Source organism: Moschus berezovskii, chromosome 8, assembly GCF_049115385.1.
Source record: "Moschus berezovskii isolate FMDL1 chromosome 8, NW_MosBer_1.0, whole genome shotgun sequence".
Taxonomy (NCBI): Eukaryota; Metazoa; Chordata; class Mammalia; order Artiodactyla; family Moschidae; genus Moschus; species Moschus berezovskii.
Genome location: NC_142467.1, coordinates 55,660,598 through 55,680,158, shown reverse-complemented (window position 1 = coordinate 55,680,158; position 19,561 = coordinate 55,660,598). Strand labels below are relative to the sequence as shown.

The following is a 19,561-nucleotide window of genomic DNA, read 5'->3' as shown; positions in this document are numbered from 1 at the left end:
TGTGTTGAGAACTTTTAGGATCTACTCTTCTGGAAACTTTCAAATATTCAGGTAACTATTGTCACCATTCTGTACTGGATAAGAATGTATTCATCTTAAAACTAACATGTTTAGGCTTTGACCACATTTACCCATTTCTCAGCCTCACTTTCAATTGCTGGGAAACAATACTTTCTCTTTCTATGAGTTCAGTTGTTTCTTTTTAAATTTGTTTGTTCATTTCTTTCAGTGCTGGGTCTTCACTGTTGTGTGCAGGCTTTTCCGAGTTGCAGCAAGTGGGGCTGCTCTCTAGTTTCGGTGTGTGGGCTTCTCATCGTAGTGGCTCCTCTTGTTGGGGAGCATGGGCTCTAGGGAACGCGGGCTCTAGTAGTTGTGCCTCACGGGCTCCAGAGCTCAGGCTCGGTAACCGTGGTAGTTGTGGTGCATGGCTTAGCTGCTCTGCAACATATGGAATCTTCCCTGATCAGGGATCAAACCCATGTCCCCTGCATTGGCAGGTGGATTCTTTACCACCGGATCACCAGGGAAGTCCCCGAATACAGTTTTTTTTATTTCACTTATAAGTGAGATTATAATGTTCTCCGTGTTTATCTATATTGTCAAAAAGAGCAGGGATTTTTTCCCTTTATATGGCATAATATTTCTATGCATGTATGTGTGTGCATCACATATCCACTTACTTTGTTTCCATATCTTGCTATTGCAAATGCTGCTGCAGTGAGCATGACAGTACAGGGACATCTTTGAGATAGTGATTTCATTTCCTTGGATAGATTTTACACTCAGAACTGGAATTGTCGGTTCATGCTGCTGCTGCTAAGTCGCTTCAGTCATGTCTGACTCTGTGCGACCCCATAGACGGCAGCCGACCAGGCTCCCCCATCCCTGGGATTCTCCAGGCAAGAACACTGGAGTGGGTTTCCATTTCCTTCTCCATAGAGTAGTCCTATTTTTGATTATTTGAGGAACCTCCATTCTGTTTCTGTAAGGATTATACCAGTTTACACCCCTACCAACAGTGTACAAAGATATTCTTTTCTCCACATCCTCACCAATGTTTGTTAGCTCTTATCATTTTTTATAATTATCATTCTGATAGGTCTGATGTGATATTTCATTATAGTTTTGAACTATGCTTCCCTGATGATTAGTGATGTCCATCACCTTTTCATTGCCTATTGGCCAGTTGTACATACACTTTGGAAAAGTGTCTATTCAGATTCCTGGCCCATTTTTGAATCAGATTAGTTGATTTTTCAATACTGAGGTGTATACATTCCTTATATTAACGCCTTATCAGATCTGTAATTTGCAAATATTTTGCCTCATTCTGTAGGTTGCCTTTTCATTTTGTTGATTGTTTCTTTTCCTTTGCAGAAGCCTTGTAGTTTGATATAGTGCTACTTTACTTTGGCTTTTGTTGCTTTTGCTTTTTAATGTCATATACAAAAAGTCATTGTGAAAACCAATGTCAAGAAGTTTTTTTTTTTTTTTCCTATGTTTTCTTCTAGGAATTAGTGTTTCTTTGGTAATTACCTGTGTTGCTACTGTTTCATACTCACCCATTAAACAATTTCTGTGACCAGAGGATTGCCACAGGATAATTGCCTTGAGAATGATATCAATTCCATTCAAAACTCATGCTGAGAACAAGAATAGACTGAGCTTCTATGAAAGTGGTACTCTTGGGGAAATAAATGTTGGAGGAGCAATCAAAAAATGTCTGTTTCACTTCTCCTCTAAGTTGCTTTTTATAGTTTGCCAAGAACAAATTTAACCCTTTTACTTGTTAAGGAGAAGATTAGATTAAGGGTGTGTGTGTGTGTGTGTGTGTGTGTGTGTGTGTGTATTCTGAGAAAATAAAGGGCTTCCCAGGTGGCATTAGTGGTAAAGAACCTGCCTGCCAGTTCAGGAGACATCAAAGAGGTGGGTTCAATCCCTAGATCCCCTGGAAAAGGGCATGGAAACCCACTCCAATATTTTTGCCTGGAGAATTCCATGGACAGAGGAGTCTGAAGGATTCCAGTCCATGGGATTGCAAAGAGTCGGACACAATTGAAGTGACAGCATTCATGCACAAGGAGATAAAGTACAGCAGAGATGCTGTGTAGAGTTAAAGTCTTTCTGTTACTTTCTAGTCTGGAATTTGAATTGCCTCAAGTATTCTCTTTCTGTCTCCATGCTGGATTGTCTGTAGTATTTAGGGATATGTGACCCATATGAAGGCAGCCCAGAAAGGACATCAGAAGTTAGGATGACATATTGGTCTACTTCCGTACCCTGGTCAAGACTCCAGAAATCCCCTTGTATCACTCAGACTAGCTAAAGAACCCCCCACTCAAAATGACCCTCAACATTTTTAACATTGGATGGTCTGAGTAAGAAATTAAGTCCAAGATTTTTCTAGCATAATTGAAAACCTGATTTCTGGCTCTCCTGAGTGGCACCAGCAGGCCTGAGAATATTTTGGGAGATTCAGGGAGGAGAGGTAATCCTAAGGATCAGTAGTTTCTAAGACAATAACTTTATCTTGTTTCTTATTTCCTTTGGGACAGTTAGTCTCTTAAGGACATGCTTAAGGGCTATGAGCCAAGACTCTCCTCTGGTTAGAAAATCCAGTAACTAAAACGAAGGGAAAGAGCTTGAATAATTTGCCTTAATCCTATCTTCTGTTAATTCCTGATACAGTATCCACTTGTGTTCCCAAAGTGTGCCAATAAACAGGAGAGAAGTACACACTTTTTTGCAGTAGTTGTTTGGAACAGAATACAATATTCTGAATTTATGTCTTTGTACAAATATTTTCTCCCCTTAAAAATACCGTTTTTAACTCTAATTCCAGCTAATCATTCAATGACAATATAAATTTCTCCTTCCTCTTGAATTCTATTAGTAATAATGAATCTCTCCTTATAGATTAAACAATAAGCAGAGAAAAGATTTAAAGTTCAAACCTGCAGTTAAATTGACTATGGTTCTAATCCTTTTTACCAGCTTACAGACTCATACCCATGGGCTCATTACTTAATGTTCCTGAACTTCACCTTTTTCATCCATATGTGGAAATAACAGTAAGTTCCTCACCAAAGAACTACGGTGACAGTTTAAAGAGATTTTTGCTGAGTTTATTTTATAGTAAATGCTCAAAATATGTTAGTTATTTTTAATAGTGAATTTTATATCTTCACCTTCCTCAAGGTGAAGAAAGGATAGGGCTTCCTTGGTGGCTCAGATGGCAAAGAATCTACCTGCAAAGCAGGAGACCCAGGTTCAATCCCTGGGTCAGGAAGATCCCCTGGAGAAGGGAATGGCTATCCACTCCAGTATTCGTGCCTAGAGAATCCCTTGAACAGACGAGGCTGGCAGGTTACAGTTCATGGTGTCGTGAAGAGCTCGATATGACTGAACTACTAACACTTTCATTTTCATTTTCATTAAGAATAAGACCAGAACAATAAAGGTGTGCTGGATTGTGCAGATCCAAGTAAGGAACCCTATAGGTACACAGATATTTGAAATAGTGTGGAAGGAAAGCATCAAGATGCAACCAAGCCACTGCACTTAAACAATGTGTTTTATTTAAAGAAGATGTGCCCCTAGGGAAGCCTCCACATATTCATCTCTTCATGGTGAAGTGTCTTCACTTCTCACTGCTCCCCTGACCAGCCCCCTCTCTTCCTCTGAAGTAGCTTCCTTGAATTCTCATGAAATCTGAGTGTTTGCCTTTTCTGTATACATTTGCTAACTTTTCTTTGAGTACAGCCCATTCTCTTTTGCTTGTCTCCCATTCATTTGACAGAATAATCCATAGAACTTTGTAGCTCAACTGTGATATCTTTTTAATATTTTATTTTTATCATCAGTTATTAGAATAAAGAATGGTGATTGTGCATTTCACAACCTTTATTCTCTAATTTCTAGAAAGAAAGCAACCAGGAAATAATAGAACGTTTCCTTAGATCACCCTGCTGCTCAGAATCCACTCAGAATCTACATTGGCTACATGCTTTTGTGTTCCCTCTTCTTGGTGGATGAAGAGCTTTATTAGTCATTGTCCATTGCCTTATCCTATTCAGCAAACTAGCAGCTTTATAAATTAACATACAGAATTCTGAAGGAGAGAGGGAGAGAAAGAGAGCAAGAAAGATCCAACGAACTTCTATTTCTGTATTTCTTCTACTCTGGAAGCTTATTTTATTTGGATTTCAGTTGCACCAGTGTTCATTTTTAATTGCTTTGTTGAATAGAGTCCATATTTTTTCATGGTCCAGCTGATAAATCTTCACAGTATGTTAGGTTTTGCAAAGTTGTAAATGGCTAATTTATTTTACATTCATTTTTCTGCCTGGGTTGAAAGGACATATCTGAATCTTGACATGAACTTTTAGCACCTTTTCAGCTACAGCATTTATTCTCCTCAATGATGTTGACTCCGTCAGAAAGCTCATGAATCGTATAAGGTAGACAGCATTTGGTAGTTGAGTTTATCCTCCATTTAGGTAGTGCATGCAGGGGTACACCTCCCCAGCCATCTCTCAGAACAAAAGAGCTTCCCTCAGCTGCCAAGAATACTGATGACTAACAGCAAATAGCAGAATCCCTCTCTGGGTGATGCTCTCAGCCAAAGAGTTGCTTTCAAAGCCCAAGGACAAGCCCCTCTCTAGGGTCTGGATGCACCATACCCTGATCAATATATGGTTATGAAACCTGGGCCTAAAGAGAACCACATGGAAGGGTCATCCCGCTTCTTCCCATTTCTGTGGATTTGACTCAGGCCATTCTTGGGACTCAATCATAGGTAAATCCTCTCTCTTTCCAACTTTATTTCTATGTCTTCTTCAAATGTGTTTATCTTGAGAGCATTTCTCAAAGAACTGCTGTGGGTTTTTTTGTTTGATTGTTTAGGCACACCACACAGCTTGTAGGATCTCAGTTCCCTGACCAGGGATTGAACCCAAGGGCACAGCAGTGAAAGCATGGAATCCTAACCACTAGGCTACCAGGGAACTCCAAAATAGCTGCTGTTTTCATAGATATTTTATAATGATTCAGGTATGGTAAGGCCAACAGTCAGGAATTGATTGTCATTAGGAAGATAGTTTGTTACCTAAAGGCTTAGTACTGGCTGTCTTGTGATAATTTCAATGGGTTCTGGGTCCTAGAGGCTGCCCTTAATTGCCTGGTCCATGACCCTGGTGGTTAGGACAAGTAGCTGGAGGTATGGGTTCTGGATTGTTAGGTTTGCATTTTTTACTGTCTTTAGAAACTGGGTAGCCCTTCCAGTGCTGGCAAGGCGAGAGATATGAAAGCATTAAAACAGAAAATAAAAGATGTAGTTAATACAACATCCTATAAAAATCTTCACTTCAGGGTCTGTGTCCTTAGGGACCAGAGCAAATTCTGCCGCAACATCCACAGCTCACAGTGTTTTAGACTCACAATTCTCCAAATATTGTAGTGGTAAATCTTCAACAGCTGATTTTCCAAAGGAAAAAAAAGAAACCCTTATCTATAACATTTGCCAATTTCCATGGTGTAATGCTCCCCACATAGCTGATTTCAAGCTGTCAATGTGATGTCACTGAAAGTGAAGTTGGGAAGAATGCACATACATCAGTATACCACTGCCTCCTGCTTAAGCAGAATAAAGTCATTTTTGTAAAGTGTATTTGCCAACTAGAGTATAGCCAAATGCTACATAACTAGAATTCAATCAGTGAGCATGCCCTACTAGGCCCTTTCCAAACATTTCCCACATGTTACTGGTTTGTAATCTGATTTTCTCTAGACTTCCAGAATAGAAAATGGAATTAGACTGGCAATAATAATCTGTACTCCAATAATCTTGTCAATACTTCTTTAGGATCCTTAGCAGAAAATTGAAGTTTCCTTAAGTGTTTTTAGAAACTCTATGTGGTAAATTAGAGCTGCTTAAGAACATCGTCTCTTAGAGGATAATGTCAGTGAGATGGGAGAATAAATAAGTCTTGGAGTTTCCTTCCACCCATAAACATGCTGATTCAACAACCATTCAGGGAAAAATTCCCTTGGTGGAAAATCCAGAGGCTAGTTGAGAGGTTCCTACACCTTGGGAAAGTGTAAAGTCAGACCCATTGAAACCACAAAAGAAATTCAAGACACCTTCTTGCTAAATCCCTACCTCTGGAATAGTGCCAACTGATAAGAGGGAAATGCTGCAGCTCCTAGCTTCTCACTGGAGAAGGAAAAAGTTAGACTATAGTCCATTTCTTCAACTTTTCCAGGAGATCCTGAAGGACTAGCTTGTGTTTTGCAGTCATATAACCCTTAGGGGACCTGGGATGCTCTAGCTGCAAGAATGGGAACACAGATGGTGATTTGGGCTAGCACTCGGCATAACCTCCCCTTCTGGCTTAGCACAGAGTAAGGGCATGCAAAACCCCAACTCACAGCTTTTCCCTGGGAAGGGAAGAAGAGTTGGACCACATGGCAAATGCACCAACTTTTAGAGGAGCTGCTCAAGGGCTGGCTTTTGTCTTGTTTGTCTCAGTGTGCCAAACAGTCTAAAAAGAACTAAACATAGTCTAGCCACCGGAAGGTTGGTAAGAACAGAGATGGTGGTTTGAAGTAGCATGTAGCTCATTACTACAGCCCCTCTAGCACAAAACAAATAAGTGAAAGGCCTCAGTTCCTGGCTTCTCCCTAGAGAGGGAAAGAATTGGCGAGAATATCCGGTGGTTCAACTTTCCTGGGGACCGCCTGGTCTCACTTGTTTCAGTGCACTTCCAGGATCTCACATACTCTAAATGCCTGGAGGCTACTAAGAACGAAGAGGTGTGAGCAAGGCCTTCCTCCCCTGAAACATGGAGGAGAATCCCCCGCTTGTTTGTTCCTACCTTCTGATGGGTTTCTGTCCATCCTTGACATTCATTGCCTTGTGGATACATCACCCCAATTTTCTGTATCATAGTCTCTCTGTATGTCTTCACATTGTCTTCCCTCTGTGCCTTCCTGTCTGTGTGCCCACATTTCTACTTTTTATAAAGATATCATACTTGATTAGAGCCCACTGTAATGACCTTATTTTAATGATTACCTCTGTACATTCTGAGTTACTGAGTGTTAGGACTTCAGTGTGTCTATAGGGTAAAATTTTACTTATAGCAATCAAAATAATCACTAATTATGCAAAATACTTATAACAAACAAGAAATATGAAAGTACTAAACCAAGGTGCATTTTAGTCAAGTTGTTTGAAACTAGTGAAGAAAATCTTCATATCATCTGATGCAAATAGATATGTTATATCCAGAAGAACAAAGATAAGTTTTTTCGTATTTCCTTTTAAAATTTTTTATTTACTTATTTATTTATAGTTGCTTTACAATGCTGTGCTAGTTTCTGCAGTGCAATAAAAAATGAATCAGCTAAAAGTATACATATATACCCCCTACCCACTTAGGTCATCACAGAGCACCAAGCTGAGCTCCCTGTGCTATCCAGCAGGTTCTTACTAGCGATCTGTTTTACAAGGGCAGTGCCCATACATCATGCTTAGGTTTTGTTGAGCTTCTTGAATCTGTGGGTATACAGTTTTTATCAACTCTGCAAGATTTTCAGCTATTTTTTTCTAATACATGTTTCTTTTTTCCTTTTTTTTACTCTCTTCTCTGTGGAGACTAATTCTCAATGTTTATATACAAAGGCACATGAAGTTGTCCCACTGCTCACTGATGCTTTTTATTTTTTCTGGTACTTTTTCTCTATTTTATTTAAAATAATTCCTATTGCTATATCTTCAAGCTCACTAATCTTTTTCTAATTTAACATTCAATTTAATTTTTAGAAACCTTAATGAAAAATATAACAGGAGCAAAACATTTAAAACAAGTACACTTACTAATCATTCCAGTAATTCATTGTAGTCATATTGGCTATAGAATATGAAAAATAAATTCAGAAGTTCAATTACGTTAAAACACACTGCTTCTACTGCTTCTACTGTTGTCAAATTTTACAATTATGTACATAATCTATAGTGGAAGCAGAATTTCTCTCTAAAAAACATTATCTCTTTAAACTCTTGGCATATTAGAGCTATAAGCAATTTCTGTCATATAAAATTGCATTTCAGATTTGATATCTCAGTGGTAGGATATCACAGCCAGCATATATAATCACTATATAGTGACTTGGCTTTCTAGTCACAGCCATTATTTTCTTTAATGTAGAAAGATTAATATGTATTCTACAAGAGGCATTGAGGTTAGTAACTCTATTGGATATGTCCTGACATAATTTTCAAACTGTACAATGACACAGTTTTGTTAAGGCCATATTTTATTTGCTGGCTAATGGGCAAAAGGCAATAATTTAGTTTCATTATTTTCTTAAAAGTTTGTATTCCTAAAAATAATGGAAAAGTTGGAAAGATTGCCAAAACATTGAAACTTTAAATATATCTTATAAAATCTTGCTTGTACAAAAATGTAAATTAAATATAAACATGAAGCAGTTGTGATAATTTTATGTAAGTCTATTTTATAGTCTTCAGTTATGTACAGAAGTTTTTCAGCTCTGTTACTTGTAAAAAGATCAATACTGGATTGAATTACTATTTATTGGCAAAGGCCAAAAAGCTTACTTTAGCATTAATCTTTTACATGATTAAATATAGAATTTCATAATTTGAGATCATCTAAATGTTTGAGTGAACTCTGGGAGTTGGTGATGGACAGGGAGACCTGGCATGCTGTGATTCATGGGGTCACAAAGAGTCGGACATGACTGAGCGGCTGAACTGAACTGAAACATTGAGGGAAAATGAAAGGGCAATATATTCATAAACTAATTAATAATTTCACTGCAATGTATCATAAAATACAAAGAAAACCACACAGATCTATGTATGTGTAAGTGTATCTGTATTCATATACATATATATCCAGTCTTAAGGCCTAATCAGATGCTGTTTCTAACTCCATATTGAGCTTTGCATTTTTTCTTACTCCACCAAATGAATAACTTTTTGTTGTCATCTCATTCTTGAAGACAATATGGAGAAAATCTTGACCTCATTCTTCAGGGTATCCTTTACTTTTTTTTAAATGCAACAAAATGCCCTGCTGGTGTCCTTTGCAAAGATAATTTGGGTCATTTGTTGGAATCAACAACTGGATCCTTAGAGACATTAATCCCAAGGCCAAGTAATGTAAATGACTATACTTGAAGGAAAAATTCAAGTATTTTATCTTGCTATTTTCTGAGCAAAGCTTCCACCAAAACCAAAGAAAGCATTTTCAATACTCCATTTTTTTTTCTGCTTTTTTTTTTTTTTTTAATTTCACCTTCCACAGTCTCTTTTAAGCTACTATATTTGTACCATCCCATTGGCCCTGATGCTGGGAAAGATTGAGGGCAGGAGAAGACGGTGACAGAGGGTGAGATGGTTGGATGGCATCATTGACTCAATGGACATGAGTTCGAGCAAACTCCGGGAGATAGTGAGGGACAGAGAAGCCTGGCATGCTGTAGTTCATGGGATTGCAAAGAGCTGGACATGACTTAGTGACTGAACAACAACAAAACAACAGATTGACTAATTCTAAGATGAGGTTCAGAGAAGGCAATGGCAGCCCACTCCAGTAGTCTTGCCTGGGAAATCCCATGGGCAGAGGAGCCTGATAGGCTGCAGTCCATGGGGGAAGAGTCGGACACGACTGAGCAACTTCACTTTCCCTTTTCCCTTTCACGCATTGGAGAAGGAAATGGCAACCCACTCCAGTGTTCTTGCCTGGAGAATCCCAGGGATGGGGGAACCTGGTGGGCTGCCATCTATGGGGTTGCACAGAGTTGGACACGACTAAAGCAACTTAGCAGCAGCAGCAGCAGCAAGATGAGGTTGGAAGCAACCTCCTTGAGTTCTCAGTAGCGGAACTTCCTACCTAAAATATCCTAGTGTTTAGTACCAGGGTCAAGAAGATTTCAAGAACCAGTTATGATTGTTAGTGGTGCTGCTGTACACTTCAGTACAATTAAATGTCTTAGATTCTTAACCACTATTTTCTTTCACATGCTATAAATGTTATAGCTATTGCAGACCACAGATCTAGGTACTGCTAAAAACTCTGTTTCTCTGTGTTCAGAAATATCCTTTTATGATCTTCACCTCAAGCTGTTACGGTACTGTGTTCTACCACTAGAACAGAATAGCCTGGAACAGGATCATTTGTTCCATAATATTTTTAATTAAAGCAATTCCTGCTACTCCATCTATTCCTTTGACATTAACCAAGTGAGCAGAAGCTCCAGTGCCAGTCTTTAAAAAGAGACTCCTCTGTAGCCAAAATCACATAACTCGTATACCATACCTTCTAGATTATCAGAAGTTTACAATAAATATTTGGCCCATATTTTTTCCTGCTCTCTAGCACTTGTAGCCACTGTGATTGGATGTCAGGACTGAACAAGAATCACTTCAATTTAGTTCTTTAGCCAGTAACACTCTGAATCTGTGTTTTCTCCTGTGAAGAGAACACATCCTCCGAGAATGACAGAGTCTGCAGGAACAGTTTTTACTTCTTTTGGAAGATGTGCATCCTATTTCTCAAGAATGTAGTTCCATCCCTTTTCATTAAAGACATCATCTGGAAAGTTCATCTCTTTTTTACTCTGCAATGTCTATTCTACTCTTCATCCTATCTAGTGAATTTTTTAATTTAAGACCTTAATTTTCATCTTTATAAATTTTATTTATAAATCAAAGTCAGGGCAATAGTGAAGGACAGGGAAGTTTGGTATGCTGCAGTCCATGGGATCGCAAAGAGTTGGACACAACTGAGTCACTGAACAACAACAACGAAGTTTGATTTGGGTCTCCTTTATATTTTTATATTTCCCTTGCTTCTACTTAGCACACCCAGTCTTTCTTCCAGTGTGCTAACTATATGGAATGTCTAGAGTGCTGGTAATGTTCTGTTTATTAACTTGGGTAGGAGATACTTGGTGTTTACATATTTGGTAGGTGTTACATTTATGTTTTACATATATGTATATTATATTCCAAAATGAAAATTAGGTGATCCAAGAAATCATATTAGCTCTGCATGTAAAACATTCAAAATCCAACCATATCCCACCAGCTTCACCACTGCTACTCTAATCCATGCCTCCATCATTCATAGACTTGTTAATAGCAATACCCATCCCACTGGAGTTCCTTCTTCTGCCCTTTTCTGCGCTAGTCTACTTTCAGTTCAATGGCTAATGTCTTTCTTTTAAAATAAAAGTTCAGTGATATCACCTTTTTCTCAAATTCTTGTGGCTTCCCATCTCACTCAGATCCAAAGTCAAACACTTTTTTTTATGGTTTATAAAACCTTACGTGATTGGGCATGCTCTTATCTGACTCCTTTCTTAGAAGTTTATCCTATGTTAGCCATAGAAGCCTCCCATCTATTCTTCGAATTTACTGGACATTCACCTAACACATTGCACTTAACAATTTTCCTTGCCTATAACACTGTCACTGACATCCCCATGACTCACACTCTTATCTTTATCAAATCTACATTCTAACTTTTATCTTCCTAGTAGGACTTTCCTGATCTTAAGTCTGTCTCCTTTCACCAGCACCACTCTTTTCTTCTTGATCCCATCTTTCCTTCCATCCTTTCTTTGTACTCATCACCATCCATCATACTCTACATTTCATATTTATTTAATCTTTGTTTGTCTTCCTCAAACATAAACTCTGCAAGGAAAATGATTTTTAGCACTTAAAAAAAAATTTGTTGGTTGAATATTCAGTGTCTGTACCAATATCTCCCACATATGAAGTATGTACTCAATAAATATTTGTTGAATAAATAGTGCTAAGCAATTGTTCTCTACTTCCAGGTAATTTTTCCTCCTTGAAATTAAAAACTGCTGTTTATTTCAGTAGCTTGTACATAATGTGCAGTGATAGCTGTTTGTTAAATGAATGACTCTGTGCCTCACTAGTGGCAGTGTAGTCCTGTTATCCTAATGGTTACAGATGGGACGTAGGAGTCTGCACTCTGATGGTCTATTCTTGGCTCTTTCTGTGATTGCATTCATCATACCTGAATATTCATTAGCTGTTTATTTTGGGACCTACATATCAAACACCTTTCTAGTAAACATGTTGGTATGGAAAACACTGGACAAGTCACTGCAAATTAAAATAAAGACCGCATTTTCTTCCAGGCTCCCAAAATAATGCCTGCAAAATGAAATGTGTCCAGGCATACGGTGTGTTGCTAAACGTGTATTTGCATATGCAGATGCAAGATTCTGCCAACAGATTAGCTAATTGGCAATACAAAGCAGCCACTGAGGACCTATTTACTTCTCTTATAAAGGCCAGTACAGTTGTGTGAGCCACAAATGAAATGTGTGCTGTTGAATTTGCAGGAATGGTTTCTGAGACTGGAAATGATTACCTCTTAGCTGAAATAGATTAGAGAGCTGTTGTTGTCAGTTCTAAAAGCCCCTGCTTTCTCAAATAGAAAATATCACTTGTCTTCCATGAAATATGCTGCTGGTTAGAAGAATCTACCTCTGTGCTTCAACATGTTTGGAATGGCAGCCCTCACTCATCCATCTTTAATTATACCTAGAAGAGTGCTGAAAGCCAGGGAAGGACCCACGTGCTCTTGACTGGCTGTGGTGCTGGCCAACTTTGACTCTATTCCACAGAGTGAAAGTCTCTTTGAAATACAATAGCCAACACTGCAAACAATTACTCTTACTGAACTAATATTGCCAATTAGTGGGGGTCTATATCAAACACTTACAAAATGTTACAGTGGGCATCTGATCTAATACCATCTCTTTACAAATGGGATTACATAAACCAACAAGGTAAAGTAACTTGTCCATTGCAGGGTGGGATTAAAACCCAGGTCACCTGATTTAGGACATCACAGTCTTTCTACTGTATTATTCTCAAAATCATGAGCCTACCTGTTAGTCACACCAATTCTCAAATAGTATCATTTTTAAAAAGTCATCTTTGGAGTAAAAAAAAAATTTAGATCTTTGGGACTTGCTTTCCTGGTGGCTCAAATGGTAAAGAATGTGCCTGCAATGTGGGAGAACTGGGTTCAATCTTGGGTTGGAAAGATCCTTTGGAGAAAGGAATGGCAAGCCACTCCAGTATTCTTGCCTAGAGAATTCCATAGACAGAAGAGCCTAGTGGGCTACAGTCACAAAGAGTTGGACATAACTGAGCAACTAACACTTTCATATCCTTATGGCAAAAAGTGACAAGGAACTAAAAAGCCTCTTGATAAAAGTGAAAGAGGAGAGTGAAAAATTTGGCTTAAAGCTCAACATTCAGAAAACTAAGATCATGACCTCTGGTCCCATCACTTCATGGGGAATAGATGGAGAAACAGTGTCAGACTTTATTTTGGGGGGCTCCAAAGTCACTGCAGATGGTGATTGCAGCCATGAAATTAAAAGACGCTTACTCCTTGGAAGGAAAGTTATGATGAACATAGATAGCATATTAAAAGTAAAGACATTAGTTTGCCAACAAAGGTCCATCTAGTCAAGGCTATGATTTTTCCAGTGATCATGTATGGATGTGAAAGTTGGACTGTGAAGAAAGCTGATCATCGAAGAATTGATGCTTTTGAACTGTGGTGTTGGAGAAAACTCTTGAGAGTCCCTTGGACTGCAAGGAGATCCAACCAGTCCATCCTCAAGGAGACCAGTCCTGGGTGTTCATTGGAAGGACTGATGCTGAGGCTGAAACTCCAATACTTTGGCCACCTCATGCGAAGAGTTGACTCATTGGAAAAGACCCTGATGCTGGGAGGGATTGGGGACAGGAGGAGAAGGGGACGACAGAGGATGAGACAGCTGGATGGCATCGCTGACTCAATGCACATGAGTTTGGGTGAACTCCGGGAGTTGGTGATGGACAGGGAGGCCTGGCGTGCTGCAATTCATGGGGTTGCAAAGAGTCGGACATGACTGAGTGACTGAACTGAACTGAACAATTTCACTCACTTTTTCTTTTTTTCCCCAGAGACTCTAATTTGGAAAGTGAGTAAAAGACAGTAGAAATTGTACTTTAGCATGTACTCCCAGGTGAACATGATATAGATGGCATCAGGCACAATTTGAAAAATTCTGAGACGTGTCAAGGATATGGAGAAAGTATAGTATATAGATTAGGATCATCATTGTGGAGCCAAAGGATCTGTAGGTATAATCTCGTCTTTGCTATTTACTTAGCATGTACATTTGAATGATTTCCTTATTTAGGCTCTCTGAGTGTCAATTATCCTCCCTGGGAAATGGGAACTCACTGAGCTGAGTTCAGTTCAGTCCTTCATTCATGTCTAACTCTTCATGACCCAATGGACTGCAGCATGCCAGGCTTACCTGTCCATCACCAACTCCCAGAGCCTGCTCAGACTCATGCCCATCAAGTCAGTGATGCCATCCAACCATCTCATCCTCTGTTGTCCACTTCTCCTCCCGCCTTCAATCTTTCCCAGCATCAGGGTCTTTTCCAATGAGTAAGTTCTTTGCATCAGGTGGCCAAAGTATTGGCTTTTCAACTTCAGCATCAGTCCTTCCAATGAATATTCAGGACTGATTTCCTTCAGGATTGACTGGTTGGATCTCCTTGCATTCCAAGGGACTCTGAAGAGTCTTCTCCAAACCACATTTCAAAAGCATCTATTCTTCAGCACTCAGCTTTCTTTATGGTCTAACTCTCATATCCATACATGACTACTGGAAAAACCATAGCTTTGACTAGACAGACCTTTGTCGACAAAGGAATGTCTCTGATTTTTAATATGCTGTCTAGGTTGGTCATAACTTTTCTTCCAAGGAGCACGTGTCTTCTAATTTCATGGCTGCAGTCACCATCTGCAGTGATTTTGAAGCCCAGGGAAATAAAGTCTGTCACTGTTTCCATTGTTTCCTCATCTGTTTGCCATGATCTGATGTGATCAGAGGACGTGATCTTCATTTTTTGAATGTTGAGTTTTAAGCCAGTCTTTTCACTTTCCTCTTTTACCCTCACCAAGAGGCTCTTTACTTCCTCTTCTCTCTCTGCCATTAGGATGTTGTCATAAGCATATATCGGAGAAGGCAATGGCAACCCACTCCAGTACTCTTGCCTGGAAAATCCCATGGATGGAGAAGCCAGTAGGCTGCAGTCCATGGGGTCGCTATGAGTCAGACACGACTGAGCGACTTCACTTTTAATTTTCACTTTTATGCATTGGAGAAGGAAATGGCAACCCACTCCAGTGTTCTTGCCTGGAGAATCCCAAGGATGGGGGAGCCTGGTGGGCTGCTGTCTATGGGGTTGTACAGAGTCGGACACGACTGAAGCGACTTAGCAGCAGCAACAGTAACATAAACATATATGAGGTTTTAATATTTCTCCTGTCAATCTTGATTCCACTTTAGCTTCATCCAGCCTGGCATTTTGCATGATTTAGTCTTCATATAAGTGAAACAAGCAGGGTGACTATATACAACCTTGACACTCCTTTCCTAATTTTGAACCAGTACATCATTCCATGTCCAGTCCTAACTGTTGTCTCTTGACCTGAATCCAGTTTTCTTGTGGGATGGGGTGCAGGCAGGTAAGCTTGTCTGGTATTCCCTTCTCTTTGAGAATTTTCCACATTTTCTTGTAATCCACATAGTCAAAGGCTTTATTGTAGTCCATGAAACAGAAGTAGTTATTTTTCTGGAATTCTCTTGCTTTTTCTATGATCCAGCAGATGTTGACAGTTTGATATCTGGTTCCTCTGACTTTTCTAAATTCAGCTTGTACATCTATAAGTTCTCGTTTCATGTACTGTTAGATCTTAACTTGAAGGATTTTGAGCATTACCTTGCTAGCATGTGAAATGAGGGCAATTGTATGGTGTTTTGATCATTTTTTGGCATTGCCCTTTTTTGGGATTGGAATGAAAACTGACCTTTTCCTGTCCTGTGGCCACTGCTGAGTTTTCCAAAATTTTCTGGCTTATTGAGTGCAGCACCTTCACAGCATCATCTTTTAGGATTTGAAATAGCTCAACTGGAATTCCATCACTTCCACAAGCTTTGTTTGCAGGAATGCTTCCTAAGGTCCACTTGATTTCACATTCCATGATGTCTGGCTCTGGGTTAGTGATCACACCATCATGGTTATACTGATCATTAAGACCTTTTCTGTACAGTTCTTCTGTGTGTTCTTGCCACCTTTTCTTATCCTCTGCTTCTGTTAGGTCTACACTATTTTCTGTACTTTATTGTGCCCATCTTTGAATGAAATGTTTGCTCGGTATCTCTAATCTTCTTGAAGGGATCTTTAGTCTTTCCCATTCTTTTTTTATTTTTTCTCTATCTCTTTGCATTGTTCACTTAGGAAGGTTTCATATCTCTCCTTGCTATTCTTTGGAGCTCTGCATTCAGGTGGGTTTATCTTTCCTTTAATACGTATATTATATAACATACTGTGTATAAAAATATAAATATATTTTTCCTGTGGCTATCCCTAGTCTCCTTGTTTTTTCTCCCTCAGCTCCACCAAATTTACAACCAAAAATGCCTGTCTGAGGGTGAGGGTATGACAAAAATAAGATTATTCATCTATTCTTTAAAATGTTATTTTCCCTTTCCTTTCAATGGGCCTTAACTAAAATGGCCAATTGCATTCAACAAGCCTGGTGAAAACGCACATTTCTGATTGAGAGGAAATATGATTAAGTAATTTAGACATTTCAGCATGCTTATTCCCACCCAGGCTAGAGGTCTTTCGGTCCAGTGAGCTTGTCAAGTGCAGTGAAAATATACTCAACCCAGGTTGTCATTTATATGTACAAGCTTATAGGCTACTGTAAAAGTCTACCAAGAGATAAAAATAAATAAGTGCCTCAAATTATCCAAAATCATAACTTGAGTAGCAGTTTATCGTTAGTTGTCTAAAATAACTTGGTTGCAAAGATTCTAGGATAGACAGTGGAAATAAAATCAACTGTGAACTGACAGCTATGCCAGGAAAACTGAGATGGGTATCAGAGAATTCCAAGTGGCTTTGGGGCTATTTGAATGCTTTAGATAACACAGATCATCCTGCATCCAGACACCCTGTGATTGACTTCAAGTTTTGTCATTAAAAAACTGTCGGGAGTGGAAAACAGCTTGGCAACAGTGATGTATTTTATTGTTGAAAATGTCCCTAAACATCACATTCTAGTTGGTGGTGATAGTGGTGGTAATTCCAGTGAAAGTAGTAGTGTGGAGGGTCGTTATATTTTTTTCTTCTAAAAATCTAGGTAGATGGTATAGCACTGGATGAAAGCAGAATCTTAATGTTGAATAAGACCAAAGTTTGAATCCAGTCTGATACTTCATAGCTGTGTGAAGTAAGGCAAATTGCTTACAGTCTTTACATTTCAGCTTTCTCATCTGTCAAACAGGAACAAATTATGGACCTCAAAGGAGTGCTTATTCAATTAGATTAATTTATATAAATATATATGAAATGCTTAATATGTAATTTAATTATAGAAAGTGCCTCAATCCTAAAAGATGGTCAACAAATGCTTTCCACTTCATAGTAGTATCAGTAGTAATAAAAGTATAGAATTAGGGTATTTTTTCAATGATGTAGCCTAGTTCTACTTTAATCTGCTGTCTAAACCTAATATTTATGTTGTTTGAATGACATCCTGCTCAAAAATGAATTTTCACAATGTAAATGAATAAAGGATGAACAAGTCTAAGAAGAAGGAAGAGACGCACAATAGTCCAGGTTATTTTAAATGTATAATGAAAACAGAATTACTCACCAGAGCCTAGGCAATATATGAATGTATCTCAGATCGGTATTTATTATTACATTTAGGGTACTGGGAAGTAAAGTGTCATCTGAATCTGCATAAAACCAAATAATAACTTATGAACACTTTTATCCATTAATAAAATTGTTAAATGCCAAGACCTGGAGCATAGTTGTTACATTATTAAATTGCTTCTCCCTAGACTGGTCAGCTTCTCCCTTCTGCTGCTGCTAAGTTGCTTCAGTCATGTCCAACTCTGTGTGACCTCATAGACGGCAGCCCACCAGGCTCCCCCGTCCCTGGGATTCTCCAGGCAAGAATACTGGAATGGGTTGCCATTTCCTTCTCCAATGCATGAAAGTGAAAAGTGAAAGTGAAGGCGTTCAGTCGTGTCCAACTCTTAGTGACCCCATGGACTGCAGCCTACCAGGCTCCTCTGTCCATGGGATTTTCCAGGCAAGAGTACTGGAGTGGGTTGCCATTGCCTTCTCTGCAACTTCTCCCTAGATTGATAAAATTTGAAAAGTCACAGTTTCCCATGCGCAGAGTGAGCCTTCCTAAGTGCACTTTACCTTCCTGATGGGGATCCTGTTGTCCTATGAGGAAGAATCTTTTGTAGCCCTAAAACTTCTATTTCTGGAAGAAGTCAGTGAGCTTATTTAAGCTTAAATGAAAACACTCTTACTGCTTTTTAAATTCTCTTCTCTAGGAAATACTTTTGCAGGATTGAAAATGAATAAATCTCTAGTATTAGGATGTCAAATATTAGCAAGTAGATGAGGGATAAAAGAATAGCTATCTTTTTGGATTAGGTAATCATAATTTTAGATTAGTTTTTTTCTATATCTGAAAAAAAGTCACACTCATTGAGAAACATTTGGAATATACAAAAAGCCACAAAAATGAAAATGTATCACCAGTATTTAGCATTCAGGCTTAAAAATTAAATTTTATTACATTTAAGAATTCCGTGTAAACTATTTCAAACTTGTTTTTTATATAAATAGCCATTTTTCACATGCATGCACAGAAGTGATATTCCATATAATTATTTTCACACCGTTCTTGTATCTTGACCATTTCCATTTCATTATATTTCAGTATCCTAATTTTAATAGCTGTGAGTTATTTCATCGTATAGATGGACCTTACCATTTTAACTTGTGTTCTCTGGTTCTAAGTTTATGCTTCTGAAAGACAAACAGAAATGAATATTCTTATAGATTATACCTTTCAGAGTTTCATGATGAAGTTTTTTAGGTTCTAGAAATAAAATTATATCCCATGGTATGCAGATTTTAATATATAATGGTATATTAATAAAGTTACATAGAGTTATTATCAAATTTAAAAAGAATCAACACTTTCTTCTAATCTCACTATCACTGGTATCATTATAGATTCACAGCACATATTTCACTTGGACTTTTGACAATCTGACCCCGATGATGGAGTATCATTGCTTACTCTGTTGACTCTTTTAGTCACCTATCTTGTTTCCAGCTATGCTCATTTCATAGATAGAGTTAGCAACTACTAACATCTGCAAGTTCGATAAGAGAAACCTGAAAGGGTGATGAAGTAAGCATGCTCATATTTTCTGTCCATACTAACAAAGAAATAATTTACAGTTTCTAAGGGCCAGTTGATGCTTTTGAACTGTGGTGCTGGAGAAGACTCTTGAGAGTCCCTTGGACTGCAAGGAGATCCAGCCAGTCCATTCTAGAGATCAATCCTGGGTGTTCATTGGA

General features: G+C 38.5%; 1 pseudogene; it reads right to left on the bottom strand.

The window, feature by feature from the left end:
- Nucleotides 1–9,963: 9,963 nt before the first annotated feature.
- Nucleotides 9,964–10,638, bottom strand: LOC129558949 (nicotinamide phosphoribosyltransferase pseudogene; annotated as a pseudogene).
- Nucleotides 10,639–19,561: the final 8,923 nt, after the last annotated feature.